This window comes from Vicia villosa, unplaced genomic scaffold, assembly GCF_029867415.1.
Source record: "Vicia villosa cultivar HV-30 ecotype Madison, WI unplaced genomic scaffold, Vvil1.0 ctg.001280F_1_1, whole genome shotgun sequence".
NCBI lineage: Eukaryota > Viridiplantae > Streptophyta > Magnoliopsida > Fabales > Fabaceae > Vicia > Vicia villosa.
The window spans coordinates 485,977-499,806 of record NW_026705557.1 but is presented as its reverse complement, the minus strand read 5'-3'; the positions used below and the strand labels follow the sequence as shown (position 1 = coordinate 499,806).

At 33.5% G+C, this 13,830-nt stretch overlaps 1 long non-coding RNA gene across 1 annotated transcript; it reads left to right on the top strand.

Moving 5' to 3' along the window:
- Positions 1 to 545, top strand: LOC131634314 (uncharacterized). Its single transcript, XR_009293521.1, has 2 exons — positions 1 to 137; positions 246 to 545. It is a non-coding gene; the product is annotated as an uncharacterized LOC131634314 (long non-coding RNA).
- The last annotated feature ends 13,285 nt before the right edge of the window (positions 546 to 13,830 follow it).

Below are 13,830 nucleotides of genomic sequence, written 5' to 3'. Positions count from 1 at the left end.
ATTTTATTCCTATAAATTAATCATATCATATTTTATTTATAACATGCAAAAAGGAGAAAATATGGCTAAAACTCTTAAGATTGTTCATTTTATGATTTTATTTATTTATGTATTTTCTCTTGCAAGAAACATTTCTGGTTAAGATGCTTTTCCATCCTTTTCAAATTTGATCATCACTTTTTACTTTGAACACAATTTTTATCTTATTTTATTGACATTATTTTTATTTTCTTTTTTTAATACAGCAATAATTGAATGTAACACAGATGCAGATTGTCACAAATTGTTGCCTACAAGTTGGAAGTGCATTAACAACAAATGTACATTTCTTAAACCTCCACGAGTAAGACTTCCAAAACAATAAACCATATGTGAAAATAAATGTATTAGCCCTAAATAAATGTTTTTTTTTTCTTTCATAATTTAAGACTTTGTATTCTAAGATGTTGGTAATAAAATGAAACAAGGCACTCGGAATATTATTTATTTATTTTTCTCTGATAATATATGTTGGTCATCCATCTGATGATCATTAATTTCCCTAATTATGAGATATGTTAGAGCTGCAAAATTGATTGTATTATATAAAATTGTTGTTAATGAAGATGATATCAGAAAATTGAATTACAATATATTTATATAAAGATGATATGTGACTTGTATATTAAGCAGGGTTGTTTCAGAGAATTTAGAGGTCTGTTCAAGTTTTAAAATTGGTCCTAATAAAAAATTATATTTTATTAAAATTATAAATAATATTAAAATTTAAAGAAAAATAGATTAATTATATTTTTTTTAATAATTTAATAGTTGTGGATCTTTAGTTATTTATTTATATTTTAAATTTATTTTTAAAAAAATTAAGCATGGGCTGATGGAATTAATATTATAATTAATAATATTAATTTGCTGTTTCTTTTTTACTATTCATGGTTGATGCATTGGTACGTATGATAGGTAAATATAAGGAATGGAAAACAGCCCTGAAAATTCCAAAATATCCTTCGAATATGCATATCCCATGCACCTTTATTTCGTTTTTAAATATTTTGAATATGCATATCCGAAAATATCATGAACCAGTTTCGGATAAGCATATCCGAAATATGCTCTGAGTACTTCATTTTTTTAAAACAACATTACAATATTACATTGGGAGCATCGTAGCAACTAAAATTAATAAAAAAAATATAAAAAATACGACAAACTATAACGGAAATAAAAAAATATGTAGACTAGAATAAAACATCGATATCATAATATAAAAATAGTTGTTCGAACAAGTGGAAAATGTCAAAATATTACAACATTGAAAAAGTCATAAATAAAACATAAATAGGCAACTACTACTGAGTATGCCTAATGCAAACTCCCTACGACCTCCTCTGCCTCCTATACGGCGCTGCACTAGACGCCTTGCTGACCATCCTTTGCACTATGGCAACCGCCTCTAAACAGTCCTGCTCAATGATCTCTCTCCAATGCCTTCTACTCAATCAACTGTATCCGCTGGCATATCGTTAGGTGATCAGTGGCATGGTCATCCTCAGCCTGCTGGTTCTCCAAGAGCTCCTCAAGTACTGGTCTAGATGGACACCCAGGAGCATCGGGTGTCATGATAGGATGTGACACCTGATAAAACCATGTCACGTACCCATTTACACAGTGTCAGCTCTGGGTGGTCCGCATACGCTGATACTCCTCTAGGACTAAATGATGCATCTAATCCTCAAAGATAGCAGTGAGCTCTCGGCGGATAATGGTGTCGGGAGCAGTCTCAAATGGATATCTCGGTATAATCTGCACATGTCCAAACTGTCTCATGCACCGCTCCGGCATATATCTAACCAAGGTATTGGCCCTACATGCCAACCATCCAGAATATAATACTATGCGGTCCAATGGGACAACATCAATGTAATCACTGAAGGGCATCCTTTGAATGTCTTCGTGAGCAGTACGATCGAGGTATACACGATATGGCCCCACTTTCTGATTCCTTATATGGAGGACATATCGTGTAGCCCTGGGCATGGCGTCAGTGTATAAGGTATCAGGATCATAGCCATGGATGCGGTGTAAGTAAGAGGTGATTCACCTCTGAAACACAAATACAACAATATGTTAGTACACGTTAACAAATAACATATTAAGTGTGATATAATTAAAAATAAATGTACTGTGAGAAGTGTGCAAGAGTCAGTCAACTGTTTGGTCCTCCAGTTGCATGCTTCATTTAGCTTCTAGTATAGGTATACCAGAATGGCGGCCCCCCAGTTCAACTCGTGAACTGTAGTCAAATTAATAAAATACCTGAGGTATGTCATCTCCACGTAGGTTGCACTTTTGTCCACAAAGAGGGGCGTGCCAACCAGGAACATGAACTAACACCACAAGGCGCAAGCTCGGTGGTACTCAACAAAAACACCACCACCCTCTGACTTAGACTCTGCTGCCGCAACCAAATGATTCTCATAAAGCTCTTTCAGGCTGGAGAATCGGATATGCGCCCTATTTGTCGCTATGCACTTATAATCGGCCAAATATGGGTCCATACCCAAATAATCCACCATCCACTTGATGGCCTCAACCCGCTGCATCAGGGAATTGTCTAATAACCTCCCTTTGATCGGCTAGTGGAGCAGATAGGCCACATCGTGAAGGGTGATCGTCAACTCCCCAACAGAAAAGTGGAAAGACAATGTCTCCTTGTGCTACCTTTCGGCAAATGCCCCCTGCATGCTGTGGCTAATGGTACTATATTCGGTCATGCATAACCCATCAAGTCTGGATCCAGCTACAACATCATTAAATCAATGAGCATGTGGTTTAAACAGATCAAATGTTTTCCGCGAATGGTTCACGGATTTTGTGGGCGTCTGTTCCTGTCACAACAAAAAATCAACAATGTTAGTTAAACCATTTGAATTCATTTCAACTATTTGTGATTAAAATGGTTAAATTAGAAAGTGCAATAAAAAAAGCAACCTCGTCGTCCCAAATATGTCGAGCGGCATGGTCATGATAGTATATCAAGACGAACGTGTCTGAAGGCCCACCCGGGTAACTGCCATGCTGTAAGTCCCAAGCATCATCCTGACCATCATCGTTGTGCTCAGGGTGCCTCGGGTACCTCCTCCTCATGTACCTCCTCCTCCTCCTCCCGACTAACCTCACGAGAGGAAGACGCCTGAGACAACCGACTCCTCGATACAAATGAGGATCCTGCCTCATCTATTTGGATTGTGACTCGAACTCGTCCTCGTCCCCGAGTCACTCCTTGTTGCGCGGCTTTCTCACGTCGAGTTGAGGTTGTCTTTGTCTGCCTCCCCTATCTAAGTCGATTGGTCGGTGCCAGGTTGTCAGTCATTTTCCTGAAATTAAGAACCAATTCAAGCATATGAATCAAACATTTGACCAATCAAGCATGGTGAGATTGAGAATCAAGTCCTAAGAATATAAAGTATCATAACACAAAGTTTCAAGAAAAGTATACAAACTTGTATAAAGTGAACATATGAAGTGAAAATTAAAAAAAAATAGTTAACAACCAATTTCCGAAGTGCATATCCGAAACTTGTCAGAGGTATTTTCAGATATGCACTTCCGAAATTACTTGCGAACAACCATTTTTTTATGGTTTACATTTCTTGCCCTAATTAACACATACAAAATTAATTTTTAATCATACAAACACTATCATTGAGAATCAATAACTTCAACCTACACCATTATCCTAATTTCTAACAGCCCTAATAACATTTCGAAGCTAGAGTGAAAAGTTGTGGAAATTTACAATTTTTTAAATCTTTGAGTAGCACTTGAATAGAGCTTTGAGCCTTGAATGAAGCTTGAATGGAAGTTATGTGATAACACGAAAATGTATCGCATATTAGGCTTTATTTACATGAATTAATTTACCGTTTTCATCTATTATATTGCTTCGCTTTGGTATTTTCGCTATGTTTTCAGGTATTTGCATTCATCTAGGCTTGCATGAGATAGGAGAAAGAAATGGGAAGAAAATGGCCAAAGATGACACTTTTTCTATTTAGCATTAGTGTCTGCATAATTCTTCTGACTCAGAACATTGTGCCTCCCGGCATAGAAGCAATGTGTGCCCCTAGGCACACCATATGTTACACACGGAACATGCTTTACTTCATTTAAAACAGAGAAAGACCACGTACTAAAAATGAAGCCCAGTTATGCCTATATTCTCTGGTGACCAAGTCTCAACCCAGTACGTTATGCTTCTTACATTTTAGGGAGAGTAGGTCGTGGAAAGTGATTAGATAAAGCATTGAGCTACCAATTTGGAATCTCTATCTCTCTCTCTCTCTCTCTCTCTCTCTCTCTCTCTCTCTCTCTCTCTCTCTCTCTCTCTCAGTTGTTTATTTTTCCAAGCATTTGTTCTCCTGCAACACTAGTTTTTCCTACAATTTCAATTACTTTCCTTTGTTCTAAGCTTTTCAATTACCTTCCAAAGCAATAGTTTCTTGCATTGAGGAACTATTGCAACTTTAGATTTAGGCAGTTTTTATTTTCCGAAATTAAATTTGTACTCGAAGAAGATTATGTACTTTGATGAAGTTGATTTGGCACTTGAAGATAATTCCACTTTATACATTTAATTTCAGGTTTCTATATATATGATTTATTCGTTTTATAATTTGATTGCCATGATTGAATCCCTATCTCCATATAGTTTCTGTATGTTTGTGATCAAAAGTATGTCTAGCTAAATTTCCTATACCGGTATGTAAGGTCACATAATGGTATCTTGATACCCTAAGACACTAAATGGTATCTTGATATAAGTTGTTCAAAGCATATGACAGATGACAAAACCTTATTCTCCACCTTTTTCCCAAAAGAATGAGGATATGTCTCATGTGGAGATAATAATAAGGGGGAAATATTAGGTTATGAAACCATTGGTAAGAATCCTAATCCAAAGATTGGGGAAGTCCTCTTGGTAAAAGGACTAAAACATAATTTACCCAGTATTAGTCAATTGAATGACAAAGGTAACAATGTAACATTTGGTTGCAGGGTTACAAAATCAAAATCAAATGAAACTCTATTTACTTGCTCAAGAAGTGGAAACACATACACAATAAATTTAAACAAAATTCCTTCAAATGATGTATGTCTCCTTAGCAACGAAAATGAATCCGGGCTATGGAATAGAAGAGTGTCACATATACATATGGGCCACTTAAATAAACTAGTCCGAAAAGAGCTTGTAGATGGTCTACCAAACTTACATTTTGAAAAGAGCAGATTGTGTGATGCATGCCAAAAAAGAAAGTAAGTGAGGGCCTCTTTTAAACCTAAAAATGTAGTTTCTACTGATCAGCTCTTGCAAATGCTTTATATGGATCTTTTTGGCCCATCAAGAAATGTAAGTTTAGGCGAAAACTTTTATGCTCTAGAAATTATGGATGACTATCGATATATCTGGACAAAATTCTTATCTCATACGCGCTTGCTTCCTTTCGAAAATTAGCCAAAGTTATCCAAAACAAAAAAGGAACAAGCATTGCATCAATAAGAATCGATCATGAAGGAGAATTCCAAAATAAGGACTTCGAAAAAATTTGTAACGAGAATGGTATTCATCAAACTTTCTCCACTGCTAGGATTCCCCAACAACTTGGGGTTGCAAAAAGGAAAAATAGATCTCTAATAGAGCTAGCAAGGATGATGCTCAATGAAATAAACCTTCCCAAATATCTATGGACCGATGTTGGAAACATTTCTTGCTATGTAATGGCTTGTGTCTTAATACGATCCATTTTAAAGTGAACGCCTTATGAATAATACAAGGGGGAAATTCGAATATCTCCCACTTCAATGTCTTTGGGTGAAAATTTTATATCCATTATAACAAAAAAGATAACTTAGGAAAATTTGACGCAAAAGTTGATGAAGCCATATCTATATCATATTCCGCTTCTATCAAAGCCTTTAGAATTTATTACACAAAACAAAACAATAGGAGAATCAATCTTTGTTACCTTTGATGAAACTAACCCAAAACTGTAGAAGGAGAAGTTATTATATGTTCAGGTATTCTCGAAAGAACAAATCTAGAAGACAGTCTAGAACTAACACAGAATAACAATATTAATGAAGTCATAACTGAAGACCCAAATCAAGAAGAAAATCCAATAACTCAATCGGAGGGTCAAGATTCTCAAAAAGAATAGATATTAACAAAAGATTATCCAATATAGAATGTAATTGGGGACATGTCTAAAGGATTTACCACCAGACGATCACTCAACAAGGTATGTAACTTTGTGGCTTTTGTTTCACAAATTGAGCCAAAGGAAGATCTTGAAGAGTCAATGTTGTTTTTCTTTGAGTCCTTTCCTTAGTTTAGCGGTCATCTTCTTCTTTGGCGGTTCACTTTCCTGAATCTAAAAAGTTAGTGCATTATGGGTAAAAAGTCATAGAAGATTTATCACAAATATTAGAAGAATGTTTCATCTTCTTGGATTATGTTTACTCCTCCATTGTTTCTGATCTTGCTAAAGTATGCAATCTTGATGGAACCTTTCTCAACGTTGGTCCACCTTCACATTTGGTGTTTTGACCTCGAACGAAAATGAAAGGACATATCCAGTAAATATGGAGATTTCCCCATCCCCTTTTATGAGTGCATCTTCTATGTTTTGGGTGTTCGCTTGCCATTTACTACTTTTTAGGTGGAAATTCTTAACCATCTAGTAATGGCTCCTTTGCAACTTCATCCATCAAATTGGGCGTACGTGAAAGTCTACCAGTATTGGGGTGAATACCTGAAGGGGATACCTTCTCTAACCATTTTGTTCCATACCTTTCGATGATGTCATAGTCATGTGACTTAAGGGTGTATCAAAGGATTATTCTCCCTAGAAATGACCATTCAGGGCATTGAGACTCTTCATGAGCTACTACCCTTTGAAAACTAGTTCTTTCTAATCACCCTTACCCATCTTGAAGCTCACACTGTTGGGGATGGAGTAGAAGGCATATGTGCTAAGTTGTTTCCCAAGTATTGGTTTAAGAGTCAGTTTCCTATAGGGAATAGTGTGAATGTATATAACAAATAGGACCTAACTACAAAAGATATGTACCAAAATAAATTGTTGATGAGCTTTATCAATAACCTAGGTTATTTTTGGGGTGGTACCCCTACATACGAGTCCAATCAAAAATGCTTGTAGTGCCTTATTGAGGTTTAATTGTTGTTGGAGGCCTATTCCCAGGAAGAAAGAAAAGTCATCTTTGGTAAGCTATGGAATCTCTTGGCTTATTTGTGTCTATTGCCTATTCATGATATATTTTCACTGACAATGATTGTGCACAGGTTGGATGAAAAATAAGGTGAAGCTCCGACTTATAAGACGAAGAATATGGTCAACAAGGAGTGACGCTTCTTTGAATATGCTTCTGAAACTCTCGAGTATGTCGGGTTTCCCTGCACGTCCATTATTGACGGGGTTGATCTCCCATTCCTCTAGAGACCACTGGACCCTTCCTTCAGAAGAGGGCTTCTCATATTATCCAATCTATTTAGGTCTGTCCTTGAGGAAGAACGGTCGACTCTGACTCAGTATCCCCTGTGTGCCTCTATCATTTTGGCTCTTAGTGGGACTGGCCACTAGGAAGCTCTTTGGTTTGAGAAGCAATGTGATATGAAGTAACGGCTTGAGGGGAGTGTTTGTGATCTATAGGTTCAACGGGATAAGGGATTCTTTGGTCCCCATTAAGCTCCATGGCTTCCTCGCCTGTCTAGTGACTCATCTGGTGAGGACTGTGGCAAGGAAGAATCGTGCTTTAGTTGCTGCTCAAGGAAATTTATCATCTCCTTAGGAATCTCTTTCAACATCTCAGGGAAAATTGGAAACTTTAACCTCAATGAATGCTTCTCTATCCCAACGACTGGCCGACTATATAAGCGCCAGACTTGGGGAAATATCATAGCCGTTTGAGAATGTTTTACAATAATTAGAGTATTTTCAGCGTCCTTTGATTGTCTCGAGGAAGCCAATTCGGTCGGATCAAATGCTTAAAGATTGAAAGACCGTTTTTCTACGAGAGTATCCTTGTCGGCCACTTTTTTTCTTTCATTTGGAATATCCTATAATGGAAAAATATATGTATATTCTATATATTGGAATTTTTCATAGTGAAATTCTTTTTTCACCAGTTTAAGGTATATTTTGGAATGAAAAAAAATATGTGAGAGTTCTGGTACTCTAATTATTATAATTTACTAAAGAGAGTTCATATTTTTGTAATATCATTAAAGGAATTATTGTTTGATTCTTGAGATTAAATAGTTAAAATTTATGTTTGGATCTTGAGATGATCTGGTTAAAATCTCTATTTGGTTTGCCATCTCGACTTGTTTGGATATTATCTTATCAAAAAGTCTTGTTTGGTTTGGAGATCAAACTGCTAAAATCTCTTGTTTGGTTAGTCGGCTTATTCTATTAAAATATCCATTTAATTGTAAGAAGGTTTGTGGGTATAATCTAGGAAAATCTCACATTATTAAGAAAACTCTCAAGAGAAAATTTTTAGAGACAAAAATAGGCCAAATAATCAAATCGAACTGGTATAGATCTATGATGTATGTTTTGTCTCTCCCATATCTTTTTATTTTTCATTTGTACATCTTATGACTTTTTCTTCATCTCTTCTTCTTTCTTTCTATCAGTTTGCTGCTCAAACTCCTTTTAATAATATAATTAACTCATAAAATTGTAAATAAAAAAACAAATTTTTGAAATGGGACAATATTTTGGAATTTTCTCAATAATGAGAAAGGAATTCTAAAGGCACAACCTTCCTTCTAAAGTTACATTCATAGAGGAATGAAAAGTACAATACTTTCTCAAAGTAATAGTATCATTGTGGTGTACTCATTCATCATAAGTTTGGCCTCAAAACAAATCCCCTTGACTCTTGCTTAATGAATAAACATAGATCATTTTCCTAGATAAATATATTAAATCTACATATATGCTGAAACTCTCAATTATCTAGAAAGAAAGAGACTAACAGATATGTAACCACGAGAAAGAAGACAAACAATAACTACAAACGTATAAGCATCTTTCTGATTCATTAGAAAAATTTTGACAAATGTTTATATCAACTTTTTCTCATGCAACAAAACTAAGAACAAATCATCACCTTACCAGAAGATCAAACTCTTGAGAGAGATATAAAGAGATCGAGTTGACAGGAATGAAGCCTGGTCCGAGATCACAAACCTTTGAACATCGTTCGTTCAAATTCACAGTGAGTTTGACAAAATCACATCAGATAATAAAGAAGTTGAGATGGTTACCTCGAGCCAAACAACATTCCTATCAACCATAATCTCTCTTTTCCATATTCATTTCACCATATATGATTTTGCATCACTGAAAATATCATAACCTATAGAATCATAGAGAAATATATATACACACACATTTATATATGTATAAAACCTAACCTAAGGTGGATTCTTAACACGTGTGATCAACGCTCTTCTTCAATCAACGGTCATTATTCTTTGGCACTTTGGCATCTTTTATTGATATTCTTTATGTGAATACAGCCAACTTAATTAGGACATAAATTATGGAATTTAATACTATCATTCATTTATATTAAATTATTTCTTATCAAGAATTATTATTATTATTATTATTACATGATATTCCTCGACCTTTCCTATAAAACTTTTAGTGGCAGAATTTTTCTTTTCAAAAAGTATTATATTCTTTGATTCATTTTAAAAGCTCATTTATCTTAAAAGATTCTCAAGACAAAAAGTCTTCCTATTCTTTAATTTTATTGATATTTTTTATCAATTTGGTCTTATTAGATTTTTCAGCTTTTAAGATAAATACTAATAAATTATTGTAAAAGGGTAAATACGTAATAAAAACATTAAAGCATGGCATTTCTAGTCATGACTGATAAGGTACATCTCAATGATATTAATTTGGTCAAATATATCATTTAATTATTTAATCTTTTAACTTTAACAAATTAGTTTTTTTTTAATCAATAGATTGGTTCTTCAAATCATAAAATATTTGCATCATTATTTACTTTTTATATGTAGCGTTTATTGTTGAGGTGACAATTAGATGAAAAAATTTAAATAACAATGTTTATAAAAAAAATTACATAAAAACCAAGGTTTTCAGAAAATTTACCAAAATGTCTAGGTTTTGCGGGACCCCCTAAAGTATGCGCCAAACCATTTGGCGCATTAGTATAAAATTTTTTGAATTAGCCAATTCATTTGGCGTATATGTGTTGTGAAAAAAAAAAAAATCCACATTTGCGCCAAACCGTATGGCGCATACTCCTAAATTTTGTACTAATGCGCCAATTCATTTGGCGCATACTCCAGGGGGTCTTCAAAACCTAGACACTTTGGTAAATTTTTTGAAAAACTTGTTTTTTTGGTAATTTTTTTTTTAAACCTTGTTATTTAAATTTTTTTTCTGACAATTATGTATTTATTCATTCAATAGTTTTTTTTAATTATTTAATCATTATAACTTCCTTTTTAGTTTACTTACAATTTTTTTCAAAATGAGAATGTTTTGAAAACTTATCTCTCATTTATAATATTAACAATTTCAATTTGAATCACAAATTTATTAATTTAATAATTATGAATTTATGTTTTTTTAAATTATTCTAATATATATTATAAAAAAATTAATTTTATTTGATCATGATATGTAATATTAAAATATTATATTTTTACTAAAGATTTATTTGAACATTCATTTGTTCATATAATAATAATATTATACTAAAATATAGCTTTTTAATTGTAAATTGTTAATTTATTAGTAGAAAAAACTATAAAAGAAAACTAATAATTTTATAAAATATTAATTTATTTAAAATTTATAAAAATTTAAATTAAAAATAAGAAAATTGCTTTATTTAGTTTTTTTTTTTTTGAATCTTGATATTTTAAAAATTTTGAGTTCTCCAAATTAATAAATAACATTAAGTCTTTCGAAACTAAGCTCTTCAAAATCCTTCAAATATTTTCCATTAATCCATTCTTATTTTTCTAAACCCTTTTCTTCTTTCATCCCAAACTTTCATTTTTTTTTCTATACAGTGCATGAGATGAGACTCTTAAACTTAATGAGTCAACGTGAGAGGACACAGCATGGGATTGCATTGAATTGTGCATCAGTTGCTCGATTTGAATGCGTTGCAGTATGTGTAGGTACTGTCACTCTGCATGGCATTTGCATCTCGAGGGGGCCGGTGAAGCAAAGCAAGATCCACGTATACTGTCTCTTGACGTGGCACATTTTGATTGGTTGGAACATGAAAGTGTCAGCATGATTCTGGTCAAGGAAATTATATGTTAATGATGATAAATAAATGGGTCACACCTACACTCATTCACAGTCCACAGACATTCTGAAAACCAAGGACATAACTACAACAACACATAACAGTCAGTACTTACTCGCTACAATTATTTCTTTCAATGGAGTTTTCAATTTACATTCAACATTGTTTCAAATTCAAATTTTTAAGTGTGTCTTTGGTTTTTATTTTGGAATAGATAAAAACAATGCTAAAGATATATAAAATTAATTTTGATAGGTTTAGTTTATCAAAAGTATAATTGATTATGATATTTAAGAATTGATTATAGTTGAAGACGCAAGGAGGTATCACCACATAAAGAAAAGTCTTTATGGTCAAATCCTTGTGGATCTGAGCAAACAAGAACGAGAAATGGAGTCGAGGACCCCGGTACCATAAAAGGATAGATAAAACTCTCGATATGATATCATCGAAATCACGACTCTAGCGGCGACGGAGGTCCCGATATCCCGATGCACCTTGGGATATATAAGAGGACGAGAAAACGGACACGTAGTGCAAGTTAACGGAAGAGGTCAATTTTGACAGGCATATATCAATCTTACCACTCATCAACACGAGAGAATGTATTCATCGAAGTCGATCAAAAGGGAACAAGGTAGGAGGGCGGTGAGCATATGTCTCTGTTGTACTTCTAGGAAATTGTCGTCAACACTGTCAAACAAACACTAGTCGATCATCGCACGACCTTAGCAAAGGAAGCGGCGATTACCGAAGGAACCCTTGCGGCTGAGGAGCACTCGGTAATGTCATATGCGTTAATTCTGGTCCATTAAAGAATAGGTATGGGCTCAACCCTAAACCAGAGGCCTCGAACAATATTAAGGCTAAGTACTTTAAGAAAGGCATATGAATCTCAAATCATCTTTATCACTCTACGATATTAATAACGTTATAATTTGTTTTTTAATAGATTAATATGCTTCTTTTTTTCATAAAAATCTAGTCCGCCCCGCCAAAGTGGTGGGTTGGCAGACGGCAATCTTGTCAGCCTATTTTTTCTATTTTTTAATTATTAGATTAATATGTTTTTTTTTACCTTTCAATTAAATTTCTTACTTATTTTTTAGAATAATTTTTTATAAAACATCTTTTAAACAAATTTTACTTTAAAAAATATTGCATATATTCACAAATAAATGTATAAAATAAAACCATCAAGAATTGGAATGACTAGAATTACTCCCTTCGTTCCTTTTTAATTGTCACTTTTGAAAGAAAAAATTGTTTTAAAGTGTCTTTCTAATTTAAAAGTAGTGAGAATTGTTACTTTGTCAAAATTACCCCTAGTCGTTTATTATAGAGAGAGAGAGAGAGAGAGAAAAACAGTCAAATAAAATAATAAAAATTGAGGGAATTATAGGCAAGAAAATAATTATTGTTTAAAAAGTAACAATAATGATTAGTTTTTTTTGTATGTGTAAAAAGTTAAAAAATGACACTTAAAAAGGAACGGAGGGAGTAACTAAAAAAGGAAGGACTTAAAGTGGGACGGACTTAACAAATAGGAGGGGTGTGCTTTAACGGACAGCGGATTTTGGCGGGCCGAGTTTTGGAGAGCGGCGAATAATCTATTTTCCACAAAGACTCATATTTGGTAAAGCACGCCGCTCTCCAAAGCTCGGCCCGCCAAAATCCGCCATCCGTTAAAGCACGCTGTGTTATAACATAATGAAAGCAGCAATGTGCAAGATATATCATTAAAAATAATAAAAACATCAACAATAACACAAACATTTACATCATACCTCAACAAAAATATCAACAATAACACAAACATTTACAACATGCCTCAACAAAAACATCAACAATACAACATTCACAATAACTTACCTTAAACAACAACATACAACATTTATCAATAAAAACTAACATTAACAACAACATATATAAGTTAAACAAAGTCATCAATATACATACAGAATAACATTCACAATAACACAAACAACAACATATATAAGATAAACAAAATCATCAATATACCTAAACAATAACATTTACAATAACACAAACAACAACATGAGCTATACAAAATCATCAATATACCTAAACAATAAAATTCACAATAACACAAACAACAACATATATGAGTTAAACAAAAACACCAATATACCTAAATAACAACATTCACAATAACACAAACAACAACAAATGATTTATACAAAAACGACAACACACGACATAGCTCAAGAAAAATATTGACATATCTCAACAAATACATCAAAAATATCACAACTCATAACATAAAAGGTGAAAATATCAAGAAAAATGTCTCACGTACATGAAATATGAAGAGGAAGTGGAAGAAATGAGTTTTGTGTAATACTTTTCCTTGATCCATAATAATTGAAGAAGATATGTTGGAGTTTTCTGGAAAAAAATAGTATGCAACTCTTAAAT